Source organism: Lepisosteus oculatus, unplaced genomic scaffold (assembly GCF_040954835.1).
Source record: "Lepisosteus oculatus isolate fLepOcu1 unplaced genomic scaffold, fLepOcu1.hap2 HAP2_SCAFFOLD_63, whole genome shotgun sequence".
Lineage (NCBI taxonomy): Eukaryota > Metazoa > Chordata > Actinopteri > Semionotiformes > Lepisosteidae > Lepisosteus > Lepisosteus oculatus.
Window position 1 is genome coordinate 50,426 of NW_027168182.1, and position 24,210 is coordinate 74,635.

Sequence of the window (24,210 nt, forward strand, 5' to 3'; positions counted from 1 at the left end):
CGGTGCTGAAGTCCCACCCTACATCAACAGAAAAAGAAATAAAGGAGCACGCAATGTGTTACTTGAAGAATGCATATGCAAGGCAGGGGGCCAGGAGATCTGGACTCTGAAAATAATAGGTTTTTGGTTCTAACTGTTAGGACAATTAGACAGGGTTTGCAAATAGTGGACAAAAATCGTCTTAACTTCCATTGTAATATTTTTTTTCTTGGAAATATAGAAGTTGTACATTTTAAAATGTATATTTGAATCAAAATGTGGTTTTGAGTTAGTGTGTTAATGTAATTAGTTTTGTGTTTGTCATTACTATACTGTATATTGCCATGTTACCAGAATTTGTAGCTGAAGTTTAAGACTAGTTGTGTTTTTTATGATTATTGCCCATATGTTGATTGTTGATTGATTGTATACAATGTATAATTTGAAATACGTATGTTTCAGGTGTGAATGTGTATTTTCAGAATAAATTTCTAAACCTAATCATTGGCTTGATTTACTTGTTTCTACACCTATAAAATCTATCTTTGATGTATAATAGACCTCTAATGTTATCCGTATAATAGACCTCTAACCATATACGTATAATAGACGTCTAAAGTTATCCGTATAATAGACCTCTAACCATATACGTATAATAGACGTCTAAAGTTATCCGTATAATAGACCTCTAACCATATACGTATAATAGACGTCTAAAGTTATACGTATAATAGACCTCTAACCATATACGTATAATAGTCCTCTAAAGTTATCCGTATAATAGACCTCTAAAGTTATCCGGAACTCCAACCATATATGTATTATAGTCCTCTAAATTTATCCGTATAATAGAACTCCAACCATTTATGTATAATGAACGTCTAAACATAGACGTATAATTGACGTATAACTTTAGACGTATATTAGAATTTCATTCTAGACGAATTGTAGACCACATTTAGACGTCTAAGGTATACGTTTAATAGACGTATATTATACGTCTTTTGCCCACTGGGAAGAGACAGACAAGAGAATATTTCTACCTTTCATGTGGACTACGTGTTGACTTACTGATCGGAATAATTGAAAAGTTCGGGTCATATCCGATGCAGTGCGTGCTAATTAGAACAACAGCAACGCTGAGCTCTCAGCACCGTACTGAGCCCAGGTGTTTTTCTAAAGCTGTCAGGTGCAGTTCATTTACAGTACGCCCCGTGTCTCAACGGTAGGACGGAGTCAAATACTGCCTCGACAGGCAACAGCATTATAATAAACCGCAGGACTTGAGGGCTGTTGTCTTTGAATGTTCCAAGGCATTCGTAAGAGCGTAGGTCAAGGGCCATTCGTGCATCTCCTGTAACTCGAGTAAAAATGCTATTCAAAGTGCAGTGACTGAAATCGTCGTCCACATGTCTCCGTTGTTGATTTCTTTCTGTCTAAGAAAGTTCTATTTTCATGTCCGAACGGGGAGACTTTATCATTCCAACTTGAAGCCACCCTTAAGTACTCTGAGGTGTGTGTCTGCTTACACGTATGGCGTAAAAGGTTTCTTAAACGGAGAGCGAACTTGAAAAAAGTTGCCGCCGCCGCCGCCGCCTCGCACTCCCTGTTCGATTGTACCAAGAAGCCAACAGCTGGCGTATTCACTTTAATCGTGGCCGAGTGGTTAAGGCAACAAACTTGAAATCTGTTTGGGTCTCCCTGCGCAGGCTCAAATCCTGCCGACTACGGTGTCCTTTGCATTTGCTCTCGTGCGTGCATGAAAAAGGACCAGCGCTGTTTTGTTTTCGCTGGGACCTTTAACACTCTAAATCGCCTAGACCCACTGCCTTGGAAATCGATTCTTCAGCACCCACGAGTGACGCTTTGCAGCTGGACGCAGATAACGATGCTTTTCTGCAACGAGCTTTCCAGCTGAATTTTCTCGGCAGCTCCATACTGAACCTGTTCTCCATTGCAACATAGCGGAGGCTCGTCACGTCTATAGCAAGGCTGTGTAGGACCGCATACGCCACAGTGACTTGTACACAGACCACATGAAAGGCAAGCAAAATACACGTTTAAAATTCCAAAGACTCACAAGGTCAGAGGAACAGCGATGACCTGAACAGATCTGTTACAGAAGTCTAGGTTGACCTTTTTAGAGCTGTAATTGCATTTTTGTTTAATAGAAGATCAAATCTACTCGCATGTACCAGCACCTTACAGTTTATTGATGTTAATTCTATTTAAGTAATAAGATTGCTAACGATGTTGGACTTTAGCCGGTGTTTTTTAGAACAAATTGCTTACTCTTCTGTAAGGAATACGCAGTACGTGCCTTTGTCAGTCATTGCTCACCATACCTGTAACTTTCTTATCTAACTCACTTCCTCAAATGGTGAAGGTCCACAAACCTAAATGAAAAAAACCCTTGTTGTAGATGAGGTGCACAAAAAAGCAGCCCCTGATAGTGTATAACACATTTATACTATTGCAGAGACACATGTAACATATATATATATACTGTATATATATATGAAACAGAAATAGAAACAGAAACAGGAATCGCTTACTCACCTGGAGAATCTCTGTAGGAATATCTAGCATTTGTCAATGGAAATAAAAGCTGCTTTAATACAGTGCATGTTCAAACTCAAACCCTCAGCTGCTGTTCTTGTTTGTTTTGGGACAAATTGCAACTGAGCATCGCATGAGCCGTTACGTACCCTTATCTGTTAGGGAATTTCAAGGGAGGAGTTAGGTCAGAATGGGTAGGCTGCAAAACAACAAGTAAAGATTTATTCCAAGATGAAACGTTGTGGCGGTTTTCTTATCTTTTCAGCATGGACTAAACTTTTACGTGTTCCTTATATGCTATATATGTATATATTAGCACCAATGTCGTTCTTAAAAACTAACATGAAATTGTCAGGGACATTCAGCTATATACAAAGACGAGACAGACAAAGTAATAATTCTGTATTAACGTGGCCTACATATTGACGCAATGATCGAACTAACTGACATGTTCTGATTCAGATCCCCTGCAGTTCATGCCAATTAGAACAATAGCAATGCTGAGTCCTCCCCACCCTACTGAGCACAAATTCAGCTGCTCTCCAGTTCTGTTCTGCATGTTTTTTCATTGCAATTGAGCTCGGAGCTGGAGATGATCTCCATACAGTTCTGTGTTAACTAGCCCGCACTTGCGCGCTAATTTACGGGTTGTGGCAAATGCTTTTCTATAGTTCATATACATGACGGCAACCTGTTACTAAGGAACCTGAGAGGTTTAAAAGCCTCACGAGCCAGGCAGGACTCAGACCTACAATCTTCTGATCCAAAGTCAGGCGCGTTATCCATTACGCCACTGGCCCATAGAACATGCGCTTGCACTCCACCACAGAGAGCTCTACACTGCTACTAGTAGTACACTTCCCCATCTAAATTTTCACAGCAAGAAACTTGTGTTTCCTACTATTTTTATCAGGTTTAAAATATTATCTCCTTAAAACAGAAAAAGTGTTGTGTCGTGCTGAAATTCCGATTGATTTTGAATTCAAAGAAAAAAGGTTTTCTTCCAAAACACCATGAAATTGTCACATCTTGCAGACAATAGGTGTATTCCATGTTGAAAAGAGAAGAAAGAAAACCATGGAGCCTTTTACAGGTGTGAGGCTTCTTCAGGTGTGAGAAGACCTCACAGTCGAAACGCTGTGTTTCCGTTCTTCTCTTTTCAGCATGCAATAAACCTATTACTTGTTCCTTTGCAGCTGAGGCATGCTGACGTAGCTACCCAGCTGAACATCTTGCAGACTCTACAGTACTTCTCTCCTGTAGAAGTAAAGCAGGGCTTGCTGGGTGAGCTTTTGCTCCGGTAAATTAGGTCACGTGTCATGTTAAATCACTTCTTCTAAACACAACATTTGCTGGAGCTAGCTTTCCCCATGAAAAGAGACATTTCCCTTACAGTACATGACATATCGTTTTTATTCTATCAATAAGTATAGAAATAAAACAAAAGAAAAAATGGTGTCGCCAAAGAATGCACAGCTCTGTCGCCTTGGGGAGGTGTCAAGGGCATTGAGCTCCTTGGACATGAGAAGTGCCAGATAAATGCCATTTCTCATCATTTCTCTTGGCGTCAGTTCTGCTATTAAATGGGACGGAGGCAACGGGCTCAGAGAGCAGGTTAAGTGCACACCGAACGCAGATGTGTCCAAGTGTCTGTAAAAGCGCGGTGCTCTGCTGGCGCTGTTCCCTAGTGGCTTAAAGTGCCTGCCTAGTAAGCAGGCGATCCTGGGTCTGAATACCAGCGGTGCCTCTCTCCGTGTCTTGTTGTGCCGCATGTCTCATTTCAGACAAACATGTACAGCTTGGTTCAGTTTAATGCAAGAATACATTTCCTTTCTGGAATAACTTGTTTTTGAAGAAATCCATACAGCTTGTGAAAGATGAAATCCATTCCTTGGTTGTCAGTGGAAAAAGATTGCCGGCTGCAAGAAGCGCAAGTGATTGTTTTCTTTGACCATAAACCTGCAAATGTAGGGCGCACAAAAGACTGTCAGACTCTGTGGTGCTGAAAAGTTGGTGGTTCAAGCCCCTCCAGTATGCGTGTCTCAGTTTTTCCAATGTAAACATCATCACCATTGCTAAAGAAGATGGCGCAGAAGGCTCCACAGCCGAAACGTTGTGCTTCTTTTCTTCTCTTTTCAGCATGGAGTAAACCTTTGCTTTATCCTTTGCAGCCTAAGCATGCTGACGCAGCTACCTTTCTCTTAACGCGCCTCAATCATTATTAACCAAAACGATCAGCAGAATAAGTCGCCTTTGTGGTGATGTCACTCCTCTGCTTCACAAATGTCCTTAGTGACGGGCCATTTCTTTCTGCCATTTTTCCGGAGCGGTTATTGATTACTCCATCATTTCCCTCTTACTTCCCATCACTAGATTGAAAAAAAAAACAGAAACAGGCTGACAGGACGACAATCAAATTGCAAAAACTCATCAAAGCACTCGATAGAGTATTTGAATCCACAAGTAGCTACGAGCAACTTTGTCCTGGCTTGCATGAAAGTCGGAAAATGTCAAAAAGAAAAAGATGGTGGCTTTTTCATATTCGTTCTTTTATTTTTAGTTCGTTGCTTCTTCTGTCCATTGTCCTCCTGCCTGGCTCTTGACCTGTTTGAACGCACACAGTAGACTTTCATGCAGGGGATTTGTCCTGAGCCTCTGTGAAAGACCCACCCACCCCCATAAATAACTGCTCTAGAAACACATGAATGCAAAACTAAACCACAGCTTAAAGAGGAGCTTGTCATGACCGCCAGGCAGTTAAGACCAACTCTTAAGTGATCTAATCAGCACCAGCAGTGGGTGATTATTAACAAACGCCGCCGCACGAGTTAACCCACCTGCACACACTCCACCGTGCGGTACACAGTGCTATTTTTACCATCTTTACCTGCTTCCCGCTGGTATTGAGTCTACTCCTTGAGAGCTCTACCTGGCGTTTTTTCCATTACCTCGTTTATTCTGGATATTGGACTCCCCTTCTGCCTTTTCGACTTTAGACCTCGCCTCTCACCTCGGACTGTTTGCCACCAGTGTTCTCCCTGGATTACGACTTACCTTACGCCTCTTGAGCACGAAACAAAGCAAAGCAGAGCAAAACAAAACGAACAAACGAAAACCCTCACGTCCCGCACTTGCATATAACGCCGTTACGTGCCCAAGCGGTATTGTACGTCATCCTAGCACTGCACCCCGGGGCGTATGGTATATGGGAACGAGCACATGCCACGAATCGTCTCGAATCACTCCCTACAGCTGTAAGCACCTTGAAGCGTGCGCCCCCAACATACTTCTTTGCGCATCTGTGAAAGGTAAACTCTTGAGCAAACTCTGAACCAGCTCTAAGGAAACTAATCCGATTAGACGTTACTTTGACTCATCCTTTAAGGGACCCTTGTTAATTGGAGAATCCAATGATTTCGAATGAATTCTGTATGCGTTAAAAGACAGCTATACACAGAAAACATGCAGGACACTTCTCATGATGTTTCCCGAGCCGAAACACAGTGCATTTTTCCAAGCCATCTGACAAAGCCCGCCCACTGAAAACTGCAGCAGATCGTGTAAAGACGTTCAACTTTGTAACTACTGCACGCACGCACAGGAAGCAGAATAAATTCCTCTTTTCAAACTGTCAAAGGTTTGCTTTGCGAACACTGCAGGACATCGCACAATCTCTTTTGAACGGGGACAAACGATTTCTTATGGGGCGCAGTAAGTACAGACGTTTAAAAAGCTCCACTCATGCCGACGATGCAGCATGAAGAAGCGCAACCTAACGTTTGCATTCCTAGCAAATTCCTTTTATTTTTTTATAAATAAAGACAGTCTTGTTTAACAAACAACACACACAACATTTTACATTGTCAATTCAGTTCAAATCAATGTATTTCTATATAGCGCCTTTCACAACAAGGGCTTCCCAAGGCACTTAACAATGCAAGTTGTTAAGAGCCTTGTGTCTAATATGCCGCCTAGGTTACGTGCTGTCTCTTTGAGGCAAATGTTTAAATCCTCTGAGTTAAGTGCCCTAGTTATAGTAGTCCTATCAGTATTGTTGCCTCCGATCAACAGATCCTCATTTTTCTCAGAGTTGAGTAACAAAAAGTTTTCACACATCCAAGTATTTCCTTCCTTAATGCATTTAACTAAACTGATAATAGAAGAGTTGTCGTTTGGTGTAAACAAAATGTTTATTTGAGTGTCATCAGCATATGAATGAAAGTTCATATTATTTTTTCATATTATCCTACCTAGCAGCAGCATGTAGAGAGAGAGAGCAATATTGGTCCCAGCACTGATCTTCTGGTACCCCAAATTGAACTGGTGACATTGATGAAGCAGTACAATTATTAGATATTTGAACATAATGAAAACGATGAGTAAAATGTGAAGTAAACCACTGAAGGACGGTTCCAGATAAGCCAACCTCAAACTCAAGCCTGTGTAACAAAACAGAGAGGTCAACCGTGTCAAAGGCAGCTCTAAGATCTAGAAGCACAAGCACTGTTGCATTCCCCGCATCAGTAGCTAAGAGAATATCATTTACGACTCTTGTTAATGCAGTTTCAGAAACCAGAATGAAATTTCTCAAGCATATTATTTGAATCCAGATACGATTGACGTTGGGCAACAACTATTCTCCCAAGACTTTTAGATTGAAATGGGACCTTTGAGACAGGCCTGTAGTTGTTAAGAACTTGTGGATCCAAATTTGACTTCTTAAGGAGCGGTCTAACAACCGCTACCTTAAATTGATCAGGTACAACGCCTGACGCAAGCGATGCATTCATCATACTAATTATAGGTCCTGCCAGTCCTTCGAGGGAATCTTTGACTAGCTGAGTGGGGATGGGATCTAGCGAACAGGTGGTTGACTTTGTCTTACGTCTGTGTTCATGAGTCCACCATAAGAAGAAATCTGAACAAGAGTGGTGATCATGCGAGGTCACCATGGAGGAAACCACTGCTCTCCCCCCCAAAAAAACCACCACTGCCCCTCTCAAGTTCGTTAAAGACCACATGGATGTTCCACAGCAACTCCTGGAACAATGTTCTGTGGACAGATGTGACAAAAGTTGAACTTGTTGGTAAATGTGCACAGCGTTATGTTTGGAGATAACAAAACACTGCATACCAACTCCAAAACCTCATCCCACCTGGGAAGCATAGCGGAGGCTGTACGGCTTGCAATCATCGAGGGACCGATGAATTCCAAGATGTATCAGGAAATTCTACAGCAGAATGTCAGGGTGTCTGCCTGTGATCTAAAACTCTAAAGACGCTGGGTCATGCAGCATGACAAAAACAAAGGAGTACATCAACAACAGAGTGGCTGAAACAGAAGAAATTCCGTATTTTGGGATGGCCAAGTAAGAGTCCTGACCCCAATCCCATTGAAGTGCTGTGGCGTGATCTGAAGCAGGCCGTTCAGTGCAAGACATCCCAAAAATATACATGAACTGAAACAGTTTTTCATAGAGGAATAGGCCAAAATACCTCCTAACCGCTGCTCAGGTCTGACCAGCCACTACAGAAAGTGGGGGTTGAGGTTTTTGTCATAAAGGAGGTTCCACTAGCTCCTTAATATAAGGGTTCACGTACTTTTTCCATCAATGACCTTGATTGTTTAAACCATTTGGTCAATAAAGAAACAGCAATGTCAAATGTTGGGCGTGTGTTGTTTGTTAAATCAGACTCTCTTTATTAATTATTATGACTTAGATAAAGATAAGATCACATGTTAGGAGCCATTCATGCAGAAATCCACATAATTCCAAAGGGCTGTTTACAAAAGTTTTTCTCCCAACTGTATGTGAGAGAAAAGCAGAGACGCTCACTGAGTAAGGTGGGGTTGCAGCTTCACAAATCACAAGGACATTTGTACACTCAAAAAGGGACAGGAGCACCCCAGATGGGACTCGAACCCACAATCCCTGGCTTAGGAGGCCAGTGCCTTATCCATTAGGCCACTGGGGCACACTGGGTTGGGTCGATCACGCTGATGAAGAGCCAGTTTTTTTTTTCCTTTGCTTTTTCAAAGGGATCCCCAAAATTAGGAAAGTTAGGCAGCAGAAGGTTTACTGTGACCTGAGAAGGACCGGCATCCAATCACGGTGGTACACACACACACGCTCTCACTCATCTGAGCTACACGGCTACCAAGATGATCTCAGGTGCGCCGAGCTGGTACGGAACATATTGAACTGATTGACGGCGAATTGTCTCTCAGACAGGCTTTTCACCTCTGAGCTCCCTGACTGACAGTAATCAGCTAGGTAGTGAAACAGTCAGCTGCTTCTAAGCCTTAAACAGCTGCATCTCGGCGCTTCCACAGAGAGATGATTTGAAAGCCAAACATCGCCCATTGGGAACACCTTACTATCACTAGTTTAAGAGACTCTTAAGGTCTTGCAGAGGTGCCTGTCTAATAGCATGCGCTTTGCAAGCTATAGGTGTTTAGGCTGAGGCAGAATGCCTGTTAACAAAATATTTTTCTAAAGGGGCCTCGCACTCTTTTCCAAGCAATGGTCACCATCCCCACCGAGTGTCACAATGTAGTCATGTCCTAGGACATCACCTGTTAGTCTCCATTTGTCTGCCACCAACACTTTAGGTTACGGGGTCACAACCGCACCCCGGAGACCAGAGGAGCCGTTGGCGTTCTGGCGGCGCAGATTGGGCTGAAGGTGGGGCGCTTGAATCTCGCTGTTGGAGGCCGTCTGAAACTGACCCAAGCCTTTCCCTTGAATTAAATGTAAATAAGAAATGAACCCCAGATGCACATGGAATCAATCACGTGTTTCCTTTGAGCCGTTTCAGAGACTGCTCCAGAGTTTACCTTGCACAGATGCGCAAAGATTAATGATGGGGGTGCACGCTTCCAGGCGTCTTACTACTGTAGGGAGTGATTGAGACAATTCGTAGCTTGTGCTCATTTCCCTCTATTCCCCGTGTTACAGTGGTAGGATGACGTAAATTCCTGCTTCGACACGTAACGGGATTATAATCAAGTGGAGGAGCTGAGGGCTTTAGTTTTGTTTCGTTTTCCATGGCGTTCGTAAGCGCGCAAAACAAAACAAGAAAACAATCCAACTACTCCAACTACAGGCTGATCAAGGTATCTCCCCTGCCAGGTAAGCCGAGAGCCGCAGGCGATGAGCCCGGAGCTGAACGGGCCCCACTGGCTCGTTTGTAAGGCCAGGTGCATTGCCAACCACGACTGGCAGGGCAGAGGCCTTGAAGGCGGCCTGGGCTCCTGCAGCTGTCCAGCCACGCACTCTGGTTTCTCTTCATCTCGTACAAATCTTTTGCCTTTTACTAAAGATTTCCAAGTAGAGGAGCATGAATGAGTTCCATACAATTTTTGTGCTTTCCTGCCTTCGGGTGGGGCGCAGCTGGGCTGGTCAAAGAGAGAAAACAAAACCGCTCACAATCGCTCTTATTACGGCGACTGTGGCCGTCTGCTCTGCGAGTCCTCGGTCTCCGCCTGTCTGATTGGCGCTCTTTCCTCTGGGAGGCGGGAAGTGTCCGGCCGCAAATATGAAGCGTTACAGCAACGACATGCCATGAGACGATTGATAACGATTTCCATAGGATCCCCGCGGTTGCCTGGCAACCGTCAGCTTTGTGCAGTGGCAGTATCGTAGCCTGTGAGGTTTAGCCGAGGCACGATTATTGCTAGTTGAAAACTTTTCTCGTCAGAGCGTGACATAGTCTTGCAGGCATCGTGCTGTCTAACTGCAATACTATACCGCTGGAGGAAACAGCCCGGGTTCAATGAGCCTTGGAATGTGACTAGGAAAGTGAAGCCTTTTGAAAGAGGTAATGTCGACGCTTTTTTAACAGAGCACCAAAAAAACGTCTTTTTTGAAGGACTGGGCAGTGAGCATTGTTGGTTCAGTGGTAGAATTCTCGCTTCCCATGCGGGAAGCTCTGGTTCGATTCCCAGCCAAAGCAGTGGCTTTTGCAGCGAGTGGCTCCATCACTTGCATCCCCTTGCAACTCGCAACTGAAAACCCACTGAAGCAAAACAGGTGTTAGCCAGGTCAGTACCCGGATGAGGGTGAGCTACAGGGAAAAACAAAGTTTCCAGCTGGAAGCGGTGTTAATGGTGCCGGTGGGGGGGCGCTCACCCTGAGGTCTGTGCGGGTCCCAATCCCCCAGCATAGTGACGGAGACGCTGTGTTGTAAAAGGGCGCTGTCTCTTGGATGAGATGTAAAACCGAGGTCACAGCGCTCTGTGGTCATTAAAAATGACCACCAAAACCTTTGACAAAAGCTCTTGGTAATTGATGGTCTTCAATAATGCTTCTCCTTTAGGTACATTTTAAATCAGCTGAAAAATGCTGTGAAATGGGGGGTCACTTCACGCCAGTGTAGGATTTGGGTTACAAGAACTATAAAACTGCACGAGAAAGCCCGTACACTGAATTACACGGCTTTCAATTCAAAGGAGGGCAAAAGAAATTCCCTGAGTTCGATTTTTTGCAGCACAGAGAGGATTGCTGTCGTCAGGCTGGTTAGCTCAGTTGGTTAGAGCTAATAACACCAAGGTTGTGGGTTCGAGTCCTGTACGGGCCAGGTCCTTTTCTCCTCTCTTACAAAAGCTGTTAGGTTCCTTTCCGTGGTGAGATGGGTTGTCATGCAATGCTGCTACATAGTGCCGACAGACAATTAAATGACAAAAATGAAGAGAGTTAAAGCAGCTGGAAAGGTTTTCTTACAACTTTTGAGCTGACACAGTTTTGGAAAATGTTTTCTTCACGCTGCACTGTACCACATAGGCAGCCAAGAGTCTCCAAAACAAAACAGAATTGACAGTCATATAATGTCCATTAACCCCGGTTTTAAACACAGCATCATGTCTGCCATCATAAGAATATGAGTCCAATATTTTAGAATATAGTCAGAATGTCTTCTAACCTTACCTGTGGTGTCTTTAATCCCTATTGCTCAATGCATGGTGTACGTACTGCATACATGTGTCTTGAGAATGAGGAATGGGCCCCTAAGACATTTACCTGTTTCACAAATGATCGGATTTTACTAGAGATTCTGTTTGGGATTCAGATGTGCATTCGGACAGCAATTCCTTTCAAGAAATGATACGTTCTGGATGAGGTCAAAGGTGCTGGAACACTGTATTTAGGATGTGTTTGCAGTGATTGTGTCTCCTGCTTCAACGCAGTGATATATAGATGTGCTCCTGTAATTTATTGGTACATGCCCAGGGCAGTAAGTAGTCTGAGGATTTATTTCCAGAAGGCATAGAGCAGTGAAACAGTGAAGTAGTGCAGCACACTGGATCATTATATTATTAGAATCTATTCTACCTAAATTATTACATTATACACAACTTGAGCTCTCAGCACCGTACTGAGCCCAGGTGTTTTTCTAAAGCTGTCAGGTGCAGTTCATTTACATGAAGGAAATCTCTTACTGGGTACGATTACAATGCAGTAAGTAGCACAGGCTACTTAGGGAGTAGGCTGATGTGTTTAAAAACAACCAGCGCCAGGCAGGAGTCAAACCTCCAAACTCCTAATCCATAGTCAGACACATTATCCATTGCACCACTGGCCCTGGTGTGACACTGCAGGACTGTAACCCAGTGAGCTTAGCACTGCAACTAGTAAAATATTACCCCCGGTCCATTCTTTTCCAAAAGTGAGAAACACCTGTTTTCTACATTTTGTCTGTTTTAAAACCATATCTCTTTAAACCAAACCAAGAGTTTGTCTTTTGCACTGATATTCTGATTCATTTCGATTTCAAAGAAAAAAAAAACATTACCTTCCAAAGCATCATAAAATTGTCCCTTCCTCCAGACTCTACTTCTCTCTTGTAGTAGTACAGCAGACCTTTCCAGGTGAGCAGATCACAGAGTCCGAAATGAGCTTCCTCCATCAAGCAAAGTACCTGAACATGACTCTGTCATCATAAAAGCGCCCCTGTAATAAAGAAATTAAATCCGAAATCAAGAGGGCAGTTGCCTACTGAAGTTCAAGAAGTCATAAATTTTAACCTAGCAACACATTAAAGGCTGCATCTATACAAGTACGATTCTAGAAATGCTCACCAGATTACGTTTTAAGAAAGAACTGCGCCTCCGGTTCCGCCGAGATCTTAACTCGGATGGCAGGATTCAGAGTCTGGAGTGTGGAATGATGGCGCATGGAGGGTCCACATACTGTGGATCCCTCAGTGATCTTCCGCGTGTTCAAACCGCCAGCGTGTGACTCCCCTGTCCCCCTGACCTCATTGCTCTGCTCTCGCCTCTCTGCAGCTGAGCCCGACTCTTGGTAAAGTGGAAAAAAATATGCCCTCAACGTGAGATTTACTCTGGAGTGAGGATAGTTGTTACCTTCTTATCGTTAAAACGGATGTATGTGATGTGGCGACTAGTTTCTTCTCCATTAGCAGGCTTAAGGTTAAAGAAAAAAACATTGCTGACTTCTTTTTTTTTTGCCAGCCGTGAGCGCTGATTAGCGAGGTTTGTATTTCATGTTTTGCAAGTTGCATCCATTTTAAGAAAAACAAGTCGTTCAAGACAGGAAATGAATACTTGCATTTAATTAAGTCTAGACGTATGCGGTTGTCCATAATGACCAGTTCTGTTCGAGAACACAGAACAAAAAAAGGCACCGCTGGGATTCAGACCCAGGATTTTCTGTTTACTAGACAGGCGCTTTAACCAACTAAGCCACGGCACCCCAGGAGTGCTGTCCTTTTGCAGCCACTTGGACACACCACTCAGACACATCTGCATTCGGTGTGTGCTCCGCCTGCTCGCTGAGCAAGTTGCCACCTTTACATACAATAGCAACATCGACACCAAGAGAAAGGATGACAAATGGCTTTTATCTGGAACTTTTCATGTCCAAGGAGCTCAATGTGCTTTCTGTGTACAACAGGGCCACTGAACTCCACACTGGCCACTGAACCACAGCAGTGGCTTGCTGGCTTGACATCTCCCAAGGAAAATGTTGAAATCGCATGTGGAACAGGAAAATGACCCTCGAGTATGAGGGAAAAAAAAAGAAAAAGATCAACTGGAGTGCGCCAACCCATGTCAGGACAGCCCAGTTTCGTTGACGAGTTGGCCGAGTGGTTAAGGCGATGGACTGCTAATCCGTTGTGCTCCACACACATGGGGTTGAATCCCATCCTTGTCGCTCTCCATGTCTGACACGTGTGCCTGTTCGGTGTTGGCCCTCCTGTTGTTTGCTCCGGTACTAGAGCCGTACATTTCCTAGCGGTGGCTGAACATGGTATAGTAGGCTAATGTCAGTATCGAGCAGTGACAGTAACAGTATTTACGTGCCGCTGCTCCCAAGTGGCTCTGGTTTGCGACTGTGTTTTCACTTACTTGCAACGCAAACGGAGAAAGCGATTTTTGACAGTCTCTCGAGAGACTGCGCTAGGTGTTTAGGGATAGACTTTGTCAGTTCCCCCTGGGATGATGGCCTCTCAATTAGTTTGTGATTCCTCTAGACGTTTATACACTAGAAGCCTGCTTCATGGCTTAAATCCAAGCTAAGGAAACGAGTTAGAGGTCTGATGCAGAACTGCGAATTCAATGAACGGGAACACTACAGTACATTGCACTGTGTGTGTTAGGAAAGCTGCCCCCTTCTGTCCCTTGTCGACTGAACAGAGGACTGTAAAGGATACCGCCAAGAAACTTTAGGATGCTGGTTGGAATCCAGCTCCAAAGAAGCCCCTTTGGGTGTTATGTCATCAAAAAGTAAGAACAGCGAATCTCCCTTTAATCAAAAGCGCAACAGAACTGTTTTCCGTGGAGGAGGTTTCAGACCCGTAGACCTGTTTTATTCGTAGGGCAGGGCGCATTCCCAAACGCGAATCTCATGTTTTAGAAATGCTTTGGGCGGCGTGAAGTGAAAATAAGAAATGGGCTCCAGATGCACATGGAAGCAATCAAGTGTTTCATCCGAGCTGTTTCAAAGACTGCTCAAGAGCTTTCCTTTCACAGAGGCGCAACGATTAATGATGGGGGTGCACCCTTCAATGCGCCTTATGACTCTAGGGCGTGATTGAGACGTACGTAGCGTGTGCTCATTTCCCTCTATTCCCCGTGTTGCAGTGGTAGGATGACGTAAATTCCTGCTTCGACACGTAACGGCATTATAATGAAGTGTAGGAGCTGAGGGCTTTAGTTTTGTTTCGTTTTCCATGGCGTTCGTAAGCGCACAAATCAAAGGCAATTCCTGCGTCTAACAGGAATGTAAATGCTTTGGAAAGTGCAGTGTGATGCAGCTTGTAAAATCCTTGTCCACATTTGTGGTTTGTTGATGTTTTTTCTGTCTGCCAAAGTTGCATTTTGACATCCGGACGGGGAGACTTTATCATTTGAACGTGAAGCCAGCCTTAAACCCTCTGAGGCGTGTCTGTCTGCCGGCATGTATCTTGCGAAAGGTATTTTGTTTTTAACGGAGAGCGACTTTAAAAAAGTTTCCGCAGCCACCTCGCACTCCGTGTTAGATTATAGGAGGAATGCGGTGGCGGTGAGCTCGCTGTAGTCGTGGCCGAATAGTTAAGGCGATGGACTTGAAATCCTATGGGGACTCCCCGCTCAGGTTCGAATCCTGCCGACTACGGCATCTGCCACATGTCGCCTTGTGCCTGTGCGGCAAAGGCGAAGTGCTGCTTCTCCTTTCCTGGTACTATAAAAATGCTACATCGCTTGGTCCTGCTTCCATGGAAAGCAGTTCTTCAGGTAATTCTACTCTCTTACCAAAGCTGTTAGGTGCCTTTCCGTGATGAGATGGGTTGTCATGCAACGCTGCCACATAGTGCCGACAGAGAAGAGTGTTGCGGGAGAAGAGAAAAGTGTTTGACGTTTTAAGAGTGTCTTAGGTGGAGCCAAAATCAAGTGTCACAAATGCAAGTGGTTGGATTTCCAATGTTTAATATGGTAAAAATAAGCGGAAGTTATCTGCCGGTCCGGCACAGTCTGCCATGCTTTTGTCATATACTGTAAAGTGGTGTCGAACTGGGTGTCGAACTGGAGCCTCACCATTTGCATATGTGAGGCTCCAGTTATACATCGAGTGTCACATTAAATGACAATAATGAAGAGAGTTAAAGCAGCTGGAGAGGTTTTCTTACAACTTTTGAGCTGACACAGTTTTGGAAAATGTTTCCTTCACGCTGGCTGCACTGAACAACACAGGCAGCCAAGAGTCTCCAAAACAAAACAGAATGGACAGATAGGAGAAAATTCCCACTCGTCCTGAAGTTCCCAAAATCCAGCACTGAGCGTAAACAAAGTGTCTAAGTAGCGTGGGAATGCTAACCCTAACCCTAGCTGGAGTTTGAGCAATCCAGCACTGAGCGTAAAAAGATGAGTCAAAGTAACGTCTAATCGGATTAGTTTCCTTAGAGCTGGTTCAGAGTTTGCTCAAGAGTTTACCTTTCACAGATGCGCAAAGAAGAATGTTGGGGGTGCACGCTTCAAGGCGCCTTACAGCTGTAGGGAGTGATTCGAGACGATTCGTGGCGTGTGCTCGTTCCCATATACCGTACGCCCCGGGGTGCAGTGCTAGGATGACATACAATACCGCTTGGGCACGTAACGGCCTTATATGCAAGTGTGGGACGTGAGGGTTTTCGTTTGTTCGTTTTGTTTTGCTCTGCTTTGCTTTGTTTTGCTTTCCATCGCGTTGGTAAGAGCGTAAATAAAAAGGCGATTCCTGTGTCTACCACTAATGTAAGAGCTATTTCAAGTGCGACGTGGTGCGGCTTTTCAAATGCTTGTGGGCATTTCTCTGTTGTTGATTCTTTTTTTGTGTGTAACAAAGTGGCATTTTCATGTCCGGACGGGGAGACTTTATCATTCCGACATGAAGCCACCCTTAAGTCCTCTGAGGCGTGTCTGTCTGCAAGGCTTGTATTTTGGAAATGTTTTTTTGAAACGGAGAACGACTTTGAAATAGGCTTCCGCCGGCGCCTCGCGATCCAGGTAAGATTGTAGCAAGAACGCAGCGGCAGTGGGGCTTGCTGTAGTCGTGGCCGAGTGGTTAAGGCGATGGACTAGAAATCCATTGGGGTCTCCCCGCGCAGGTTCGAATCCTGCCGACTACGTTGTCCGCCTCCAGTCGGTGTGTTTCGGCGCAAGCAAAGAAGCGCGCCTCTTTGCTGTTCCTGGTGGTTTTAAAACGCACAATCGCTTGTACCCGCTGCCTTGGAAATAAGTTTTTCAGCGTCCGTGAATGGCATTTTGCAGCTGGAAGCAGATGTCGACGCGTTTTGCACAGAGCACCAAAAAAGCGTCTTTTTTTGAAGGCCCAAGCACTGAGCATTGGTGGTTCAGTGGTAGAATTCTCGCCTGCCACGCGGGAGGCTCGGGTTCGATTCCCGGCCAATGCAGTGGCTTTTGCAGCAAGCGGCTCCATCACTTGCATCCCCTTGCAACTCGCAACTGAAAACCCACTGAAGCTAAGCAGGTGTGAGCCAGGTCAGTACCCGGATGAGGGTGAGCTACAGGGAAAAACAAAGCTTCCAGCTGGAAGCGGTGTTAATGGTGCCGGCGGGGGGGCGCTCACCCTGAGGTCTGTGCGGGTCCCAATGCCCCAGTATAGTGACGGAGATGCTGTGTTGTAAAAGGGCGCTGTCTTTTGGATGAGATGTAAAACCGAGGTCACAGCGCTCTGTGGTCATTCAAAATGACCACCAAAACCTTTGACAAAAGCTCTTGGTAATTGATGGTCTTCAATAATGCTTCTCCTTTAGGTACATTTTAAATCAGCTGAAAAATGCTGTGAAATGGGGGGGCACTTCAGGCCAATGCAGGATTTGGGTTACAAGAACCATGAAACTGCACGAGAAAGCCCGTACACTGAATTACACGGCTTTCTATTCAAAGGAGGGCAAAAGAAATTCCCTGAGTTTGATTTCTTGCAGCACAGAGAGGAGCATTGTCGTGAGGCTGGTTAGCTCAGTTGGTTAGAGCGTGGTGCTAATAACGCCAAGGTCACGGGTTCGAGCCCCGTACGGGCCAGAAGATTATTGACTCATCTTCATTTGCAGATTTAGAGGCAGCTTCGATATTCGTTTTACAGACGGGTTTTTTTTTTTAATATGGGTCACACACATGCCACAGCAACAAAACATCTCTAGAGATGAGGCTATAGATCACCTTTCCATCCTGCAGGTTTTCCTCCCAAAGCCTACGGCACCAACGGCGACCCCTGCTGGCCGGGAGAGCAAAAGCCTACAGCACCTGGTATTCCCAGGCAGTCTCCCATCGAAGTACTAACCAGGCCCGACGCTGCTTAGCTTCCAAGATCAGACGAGATCGGGCGTGTTCAGGGTGGTGTGGCCGTAAGCGAAAGCCCTGGCGCCTGACTCGCTACTTGAAGCTGTGTGTGGCGGGGGTTCCGTGCCCCCCGAGCGGGACTGAAGGATCGTTCGTGTGCAACTCTTTGGAAAGGAGCTGCTTTCCAAATCGCATTGCGTGCCTGGATGTTGGCGAATGCGCTCCCTTGTGTTGGCTCGTCCCGCACTGGAGGAGGACAAACAATCTGCACGGAGGAGCACCAGGCAAGTCTTCACCAGACAAAAACCTCCAGTGCACAGCACTCTGGAAACATTTCGGGGCTTTCGCGTGTTTATTTCAGCACGTAAAGCGCACCGGTCCAACACGTTGGCCGGGCGCGCGGCGCCTCCGCCCTCTTGTGGCCTTGCGGCGTCAGAGCAAGAGGCTCCTTCTCGCTGCCCTTCCGCTGTGTTGCAGGGCCCCGAGAGGGAACCCGGAGCGCGCACTTTGTGGGGGGCGGGGGACCGCGTTCGCGCTCTGCCCCCGGTCTCTTGCGCGAGTACTAAATCTCACGGACAGGGGGGCCTCGTCATTGATTGTTACAGGTGAGACGGGGATTAGGAGGAGACCCCGACTGATGGGTAAAGCGGAGCACTAACACCAGAGGGACACCCCCGGCGTCTCTTTTTGAGAGACGCCCTGGGGTTTCCTAATGGCCAAGGAGGGTCGGGACCTCGGTTTGACGCCTCCCCCGAAGGACGGCGCCTGTTTGTGCAGCAGAGTGTCGCCATCAGGAGGCTGGGGCGTAAGAGAGCCACACAGCCCGCAGGGTGAGCGCTCCCTACTGGTCCCAGTCACACCTCTTGCAGGAGCAGCAGCAACCGGAGCTTTTCCGGGGTGGAATCTCCCATCCGGGTGCCGGCCAGGCTCACACCTGCTGGGCTGCCCCGGGGGTGAGCCCAGTCGAGAGTCGCAGGGCCAGATCTAGTCACCGGGGAGAAACGATACAAGTGAAGGATTGCTCGGCTCTCGGCACTTGAAAAGACCGACAAATGTCTCGTTCCCGCCGGAGCTGAATGTACCCGCATGTGTGGTGTCGTCTTCTTCCCCCGCCCCGCTGTGTTTGCTGTATTGTCTCTGAAGCCGGCCCCCCCGAGACGAGACGGGCTGTTCCTGTGCCCCAATTAACACTTTACAGGTGCCATTCCCCGGCATTGTGGCCATTGTCGGTGCTCACACGCGATAAGATAAGGCGGAGGAGAGCGGGGCATGCCCAGCGGCAGACATTCAAGGAGGGGGCAGTGCGAGGTGAGGTGAGGTGCGACACGCCGGAGCCCCGACGCAGCTAATGCGGAGCACTTGTTGGACTGGCATCGAAAGGACGTGTGCGCACGGAGCGAGCCTTCCCTGCGGCGGAGCGCGGGAACTTTCTCCCCCCCTCCCGCTGCAGGAGTTGTGTGCACTGCAGCGGTGCCGAGAGAAAAGCACAGAAGGCAGCAGGCTCTGGAGAGCAGGTAAGAGACGGAGCCTTGTGGGCAGGCGAGCAGGCCCGTTTTTTGGAAATTGCTGAAAAGGTTTGTTCGGTGTGTGGCAGGCGCACGTCGCGAGCTTGCGTGGCGATCTGCCGGTCTGGAGTTATGCAAATGAGGCCGAATTGCATCCCGGGACATGCTGCGAATGCGCAACGGCGACTGCAGATGTGTAGGAAACGGCGCGCTCGTTTTCTCGTTTTGCCCACACTTTTGAGTGTTAGTGTGGCGTGTGAGTGTGTGAAAGAGTGGGCCCAGCAGGAGGCGGTGGCGTGCGGGGCGAGGAGGTGGCCTAGGCTGCGCGACTTGTGCTGTGGGTGCGGGCCGCTTGCAGGGGCCTGTTTAACTCATACTTACCTGGCAGGGGAGATACCTTGATCAGCCTGTAGGTGGAGTAGTTGGATTGTTTTTCTTTTGTTGGAAGCAGTGTTCGATTTGCGGTTTTTGAAATGGCAACCTTTGGATCCCGTAAGAATGCTGTACGTTTTGAGCTCTTGGACGACCTCTTCATGGATCGTATGCAGTTCAGCAGAAAAGTGTTACAGAAGGAACTTGGCTTTGAACCTCGGCACTTGGATTTCATCTTCGCTCTCCCAGGTCAGAAAGCATTTGAGGTTGTATTTGCTACCTATCCTCTGTTTGAACAATGCGTGGATGTGTTTGAGGCAAAAAGAGGCAAAGTTCCTGCACTTGAGAAGATCAACTTGCAGCCTCTGACACAGAGAGAGAGGAAAACGGTGCATGTTGTTATGTTCTCGGAACTGGCAAAGACGGAGGACATTCACACCTGGCTTAACCAGTACTGCACCGTCCACCATGGAACTGAGGTTAGAGATGTTGATGGTATAAAAACAGGAGCAAGGAAATTCGAGGTTCGCTTGCTACCGGACAGCGTAAATGGAGGCTTAAGGCACCTGCCCTCTACAATCCGGCTGGGCGCCTGCAATGGCTATGTGTTTTATGTGGGACAACCAAAGGTGTGTCGGCGCTGTGGTGCTGTGGGACACCTGGCATCGTCCTGCACTGTGAAATGCTGCAAGACCTGTGGCAAACAGGGACATTTAGCCTCTGACTGTTCAATGCTGCCAAAGTGCAATTTATGTGGCTCGGAAGGACACGTTTTTAAGAACTGCCCTCACGCCTACGCCAATAAACTCAAAATGAGAAAGGATGAGGCAGTGCTTGTTTCAGCCAAACCGGCCCGAAAATCCAAAGCAAACAACAAGTCAAACAAAGAACCCTTGTTGGACAAAGACTCTCAGCCTCCAGCCAGGATCAGTCCTGCTGTGGCTCCGGGGCTGGTGGAAGAGAAATCCACTACGCCCCCACAACCGCAGACTGCACCAGACAAGCACGAGGGTTTGAAAACCCCCGAGAACAGCGAGGACCCCTCCCCCACTCCTGCTCCTCAGAACGAGGGCCAGTGTGGGGCCCCCCGGTGGAGCGGGTCCAGCGAGGATACCCAGGATTCAGCGGAGCTGCTTTTCTCAGACTCTGCAAGTGCTACAGATGCCCTCCTCTCCTCCATCCAGTCCATCACGGAGGATCTGCAGCAGCTGGTGGGTGAGGGGGAAGAGGAGACTGGTGCATCGGCTGCACCCCTTTCCCCTCAGTGCTCCCAGGAGCTGGACTTGAGGAAAAGAAAAAATGACTCTGTTTTCTCCCCGAGCGAGGAGGAAGGAGAGCATGGCGATGGGGACAGCTGGAACCTCTCCACCCCTCCCTCTACCCCCTTCCTTGAAATGGACTCTGTGAACGCTTTTACTGCTGCCACCCTGATGAAGGCTCATTCAGAGGATGGCTGGCAGGAAATTGGTAAGAAGAAAAAGAAAAAGAAAAAGGTAACAGGTGAGACCGAAGAGAAATGTGTTTTGTAAAGACTGGTTCCACTTTCTTATGTAATATGGCTCTTAACATAATTTCTCTTAACACAAGAGGTATCAATGACAGAGTTAAATGCCAGTCTGTCTTTGATTACCTCCAGCAGAGAGAGGGAGATGTGTTGATGTTGCAGGAGTGTGCTTTAGCCTATCAAGAGAGGTATAAAAGTTTTGAAGATAGGTGGGATAAAGGGCCTTCTGTTTGGTCAGGGGACAATAACAACAGAGCCTCTGGCGTGGCCATTCTTTTCAAAGGATGGGCATTCAAATTGAAAAGTATTCAGAGGGTCATAGATGGCAGGTTGCTGTGTGTGGATGTGGAATGGGGGACCGTTAACCTGCGGCTAATCAATGTGTATTGCCCTACTGACGTAGGAGGAAGGGTGGAGCTACTCAAGGCACTCTCCCCCCTATTGTTATGCAGCACAGACGTGATAGTGGGAGGGGATTTTAATTGTATCTTAGAGCACACAGACAGGCAGTCTAGCTCGCCGATAAAATTGGATTCCAGCTCACTGGCCCTGCAAAACTTAGTTCAAGACTTTAAACTCTCAGACACATATAGATGTATATATCCCACAACAGCAGGATATACATGGTCAGGGAGGAATAGCAGCTCCAGAATTGACTATTGCTTTGTCTCAGAGAGAGTGAAAGTTGTTGGGGTCACTCTTCAGCCTGTCTTCTTCTCAGATCATCAGGCTTTAGGGTGTAGAGTGGAACTCCAGGGCGGGACTGTCTTTGGCCCAGGCCTCTGGAAACTCAACACAAAGCTGCTAGAGAACGAGGGGGTAGTATCCCGCTACATGGAGAAACTATCACAGTGGCTGTCCTTGCAGTGTCTGTACGGGTCAGTAGGAGAGTGGTGGGAGGAGGTGAAGATGAGGACAAAGGCCTTTTTCATGGCTGAGGGAAGGAAGGCTGCTGCCAGACGGAGAGGAGTGCTAGCCAGGAAACAGAGGCAGCTGCAGCGTCTCTACACGATGCTGCACAGTGGCTTCGATGTGCTCGAGGATATCGCCCTTTTAAAAAAGGACATCCGGAGCATAGCCGAAGAAAGTAGTCGAGGAGTGCTGTTAAGAAGCAGAGTGCAGTTCTTGGAAGAAAATGAGAAGTGTACTCGCTTCTTTTTCAGGAAAGTGGTAGGCTCCAAGACTGTCATGGAAAGTGTAGTTGATGAGGAGGGACGAGAGAGAACAGAGCCGAGTGCTATCCTCTCCTGCACCGAGGCCTTCTACTCAAGACTGTACAGCTCTACAGAGGTAAAGGATGAAGATATTCATTTTTTTACCTCAAAGCTAGAAAACATTTTGAGTGAAGAAGATAGGGAAGTACTTGAGAGGGATTTGACAGTAGAAGAGCTGAGACAGGCTATGGAGAGCTTACAGAAGGGGAAAACTCCGGGTGCTGACGGGCTCCCTAAAGAATTTTATTGCACCTTTTGGGATCTGCTTCAGGATCCGCTACTGCTCCTATTCGAGGAAAGCTACAAGACAGAATTGCTGCCTGACTCCTTAAGAGAAGGCACAATCTCTCTCTTGTTTAAGAAAGGAGCAAAAAATGACATAAAGAACTGGAGACCCCTCAGCCTGTTAGGCGTGGACACTAAGATCCTGTCCAAAGCCCTTTTCCTGCGCCTACAAAATGTAGTGGCCTCACTGGTAGGGAAAGAAAAGACTTGTGGGATAGCAGGACGCCTGACGAGCGACAACCTGGCCTTGTTGAGGGATGTCTGTCTGTACTCTGAGGATCGCTCCCTCCCTCTGTGCATTTTAGGTGTAGACCTAGAAAAGGCCTTTGACCGCCTAAACCGGCAGTACTTAACATCGGTACTTGAGCACATGAAGTTTGGCCCCATCATGAGAAAGTGGATTAACCTGCTGTACACAGGTAGCAACAGCAGAGTCATGGTTAATGGCAATAGATCACGCACCTTTGAAGTCTGTTCAGGGGTGAGGCAGGGCTGCCCATTATCCCCCTTGTTATTCGTTTTGGCTATGGAGCCCTTAGCCTGTGCCTTGCGCCAGGATCAGGCCATTAATGGGATACCAGTGCCTGGAAGTGGGGGAGGAGAGGTAAAGACATCTCTATACATGGATGACGTCACCCTGCTCCTCTCTGACAATGCCTCAATTAGCAGAGCTCTGCAGTGCTGTGATCGGTTCTCTTTGGCTTCCTCCGCAAAAATTAACACATCTAAGAGTGAGATTTTTTATCAGAACTGGAGGGAGCCAAAAGAAGGACATGATCTCAGGCTGCAAGAGAAGAGAATTAAGGTCCTGGGGGTGTATTTTGGAGAAGAGATGGGAACAGTAAATTGGCAGAACAAATTGCCAATCTTAAACAAAAAACTGATGCAATGGAAGGACCGAGACCTCACCATGACAGGGAAGGTGCTGGTCATCAAAGCCGAGCTCTTGCCTGTCTTGAATTTTCTGGCTTCTACCTTCCCAATCCCACACCGTGTTGCGGCGGTGCTGAGGAGATTGATGTTTCAATTTCTATGGGGTGGGAAGCAGGAAAGACTCAGAAGGGAAATAATGTACAGGCCGCTACCCTCAGGGGGGAAGTCTGTCCCAGATATTGCTACGAAGCTGCTGTGCATTTTCCTGGCCTCTGTGCTGAGAGGCTTTGCAACAGCACCTGCAGCGCGTACCTGGACTTATTTTTCCAGGCTCTGGGTAGGTAGGGAGGTGTTCAGAGTGTGGGGTGTCAGACCCAAGCTGGACGTCCCACTCTCTGACACATGCCCTGCAATTTATGGGACAGTTAAAAGTTTTCTAAGATCTCACCCAATTGGCCATATTCCCCTCCGAGATGTCAGCGTCCAAAAACTGGAGGATTTCGTAGCACCCCAGAACAATAGGCAGACCCCTGTGGGCATTTTAACATCAGCCCAAACAAGGAAGGTGTGGGAACACACATCCTCTAAATTTCTGTGCAACATTCACAGAGATTTAGCCTGGAGTGTCGTCCACCAGTGCTT

At 46.8% G+C, this 24,210-nt stretch overlaps 6 non-coding genes and 1 pseudogene across 6 annotated transcripts; 5 read left to right on the forward strand and 2 right to left on the reverse strand.

Annotated features, from left to right (window-relative positions):
- Positions 1–8,441: 8,441 nt before the first annotated feature.
- On the reverse strand, positions 8,442–8,514 carry trnar-ccu (transfer RNA arginine (anticodon CCU)). Its single transcript has one exon. It is a non-coding gene; the product is annotated as a tRNA-Arg (tRNA).
- Positions 8,515–9,811: 1,297 nt separating this feature from the next.
- Positions 9,812–9,928, forward strand: LOC138232453 (U5 spliceosomal RNA). The gene has a single exon (XR_011187182.1). It is a non-coding gene; the product is annotated as a U5 spliceosomal RNA (small nuclear RNA).
- Positions 9,929–10,158: 230 nt separating this feature from the next.
- Positions 10,159–10,238, forward strand: LOC138232414 (U4 spliceosomal RNA; annotated as a pseudogene).
- A 6,321-nt stretch (positions 10,239–16,559) lies between these two features.
- Positions 16,560–16,641, forward strand: trnas-aga (transfer RNA serine (anticodon AGA)). Its single transcript has one exon. It is a non-coding gene; the product is annotated as a tRNA-Ser (tRNA).
- Positions 16,642–16,855: 214 nt separating this feature from the next.
- Positions 16,856–16,926, forward strand: trnag-gcc (transfer RNA glycine (anticodon GCC)). The gene has a single exon. It is a non-coding gene; the product is annotated as a tRNA-Gly (tRNA).
- Positions 16,927–17,483: 557 nt separating this feature from the next.
- trnai-aau (transfer RNA isoleucine (anticodon AAU)) lies at positions 17,484–17,557 on the forward strand. Its single transcript has one exon. It is a non-coding gene; the product is annotated as a tRNA-Ile (tRNA).
- Positions 17,558–17,767: 210 nt separating this feature from the next.
- On the reverse strand, positions 17,768–17,886 carry LOC138232466 (5S ribosomal RNA). Its single transcript, XR_011187194.1, has one exon. It is a non-coding gene; the product is annotated as a 5S ribosomal RNA (ribosomal RNA).
- Positions 17,887–24,210: the final 6,324 nt, after the last annotated feature.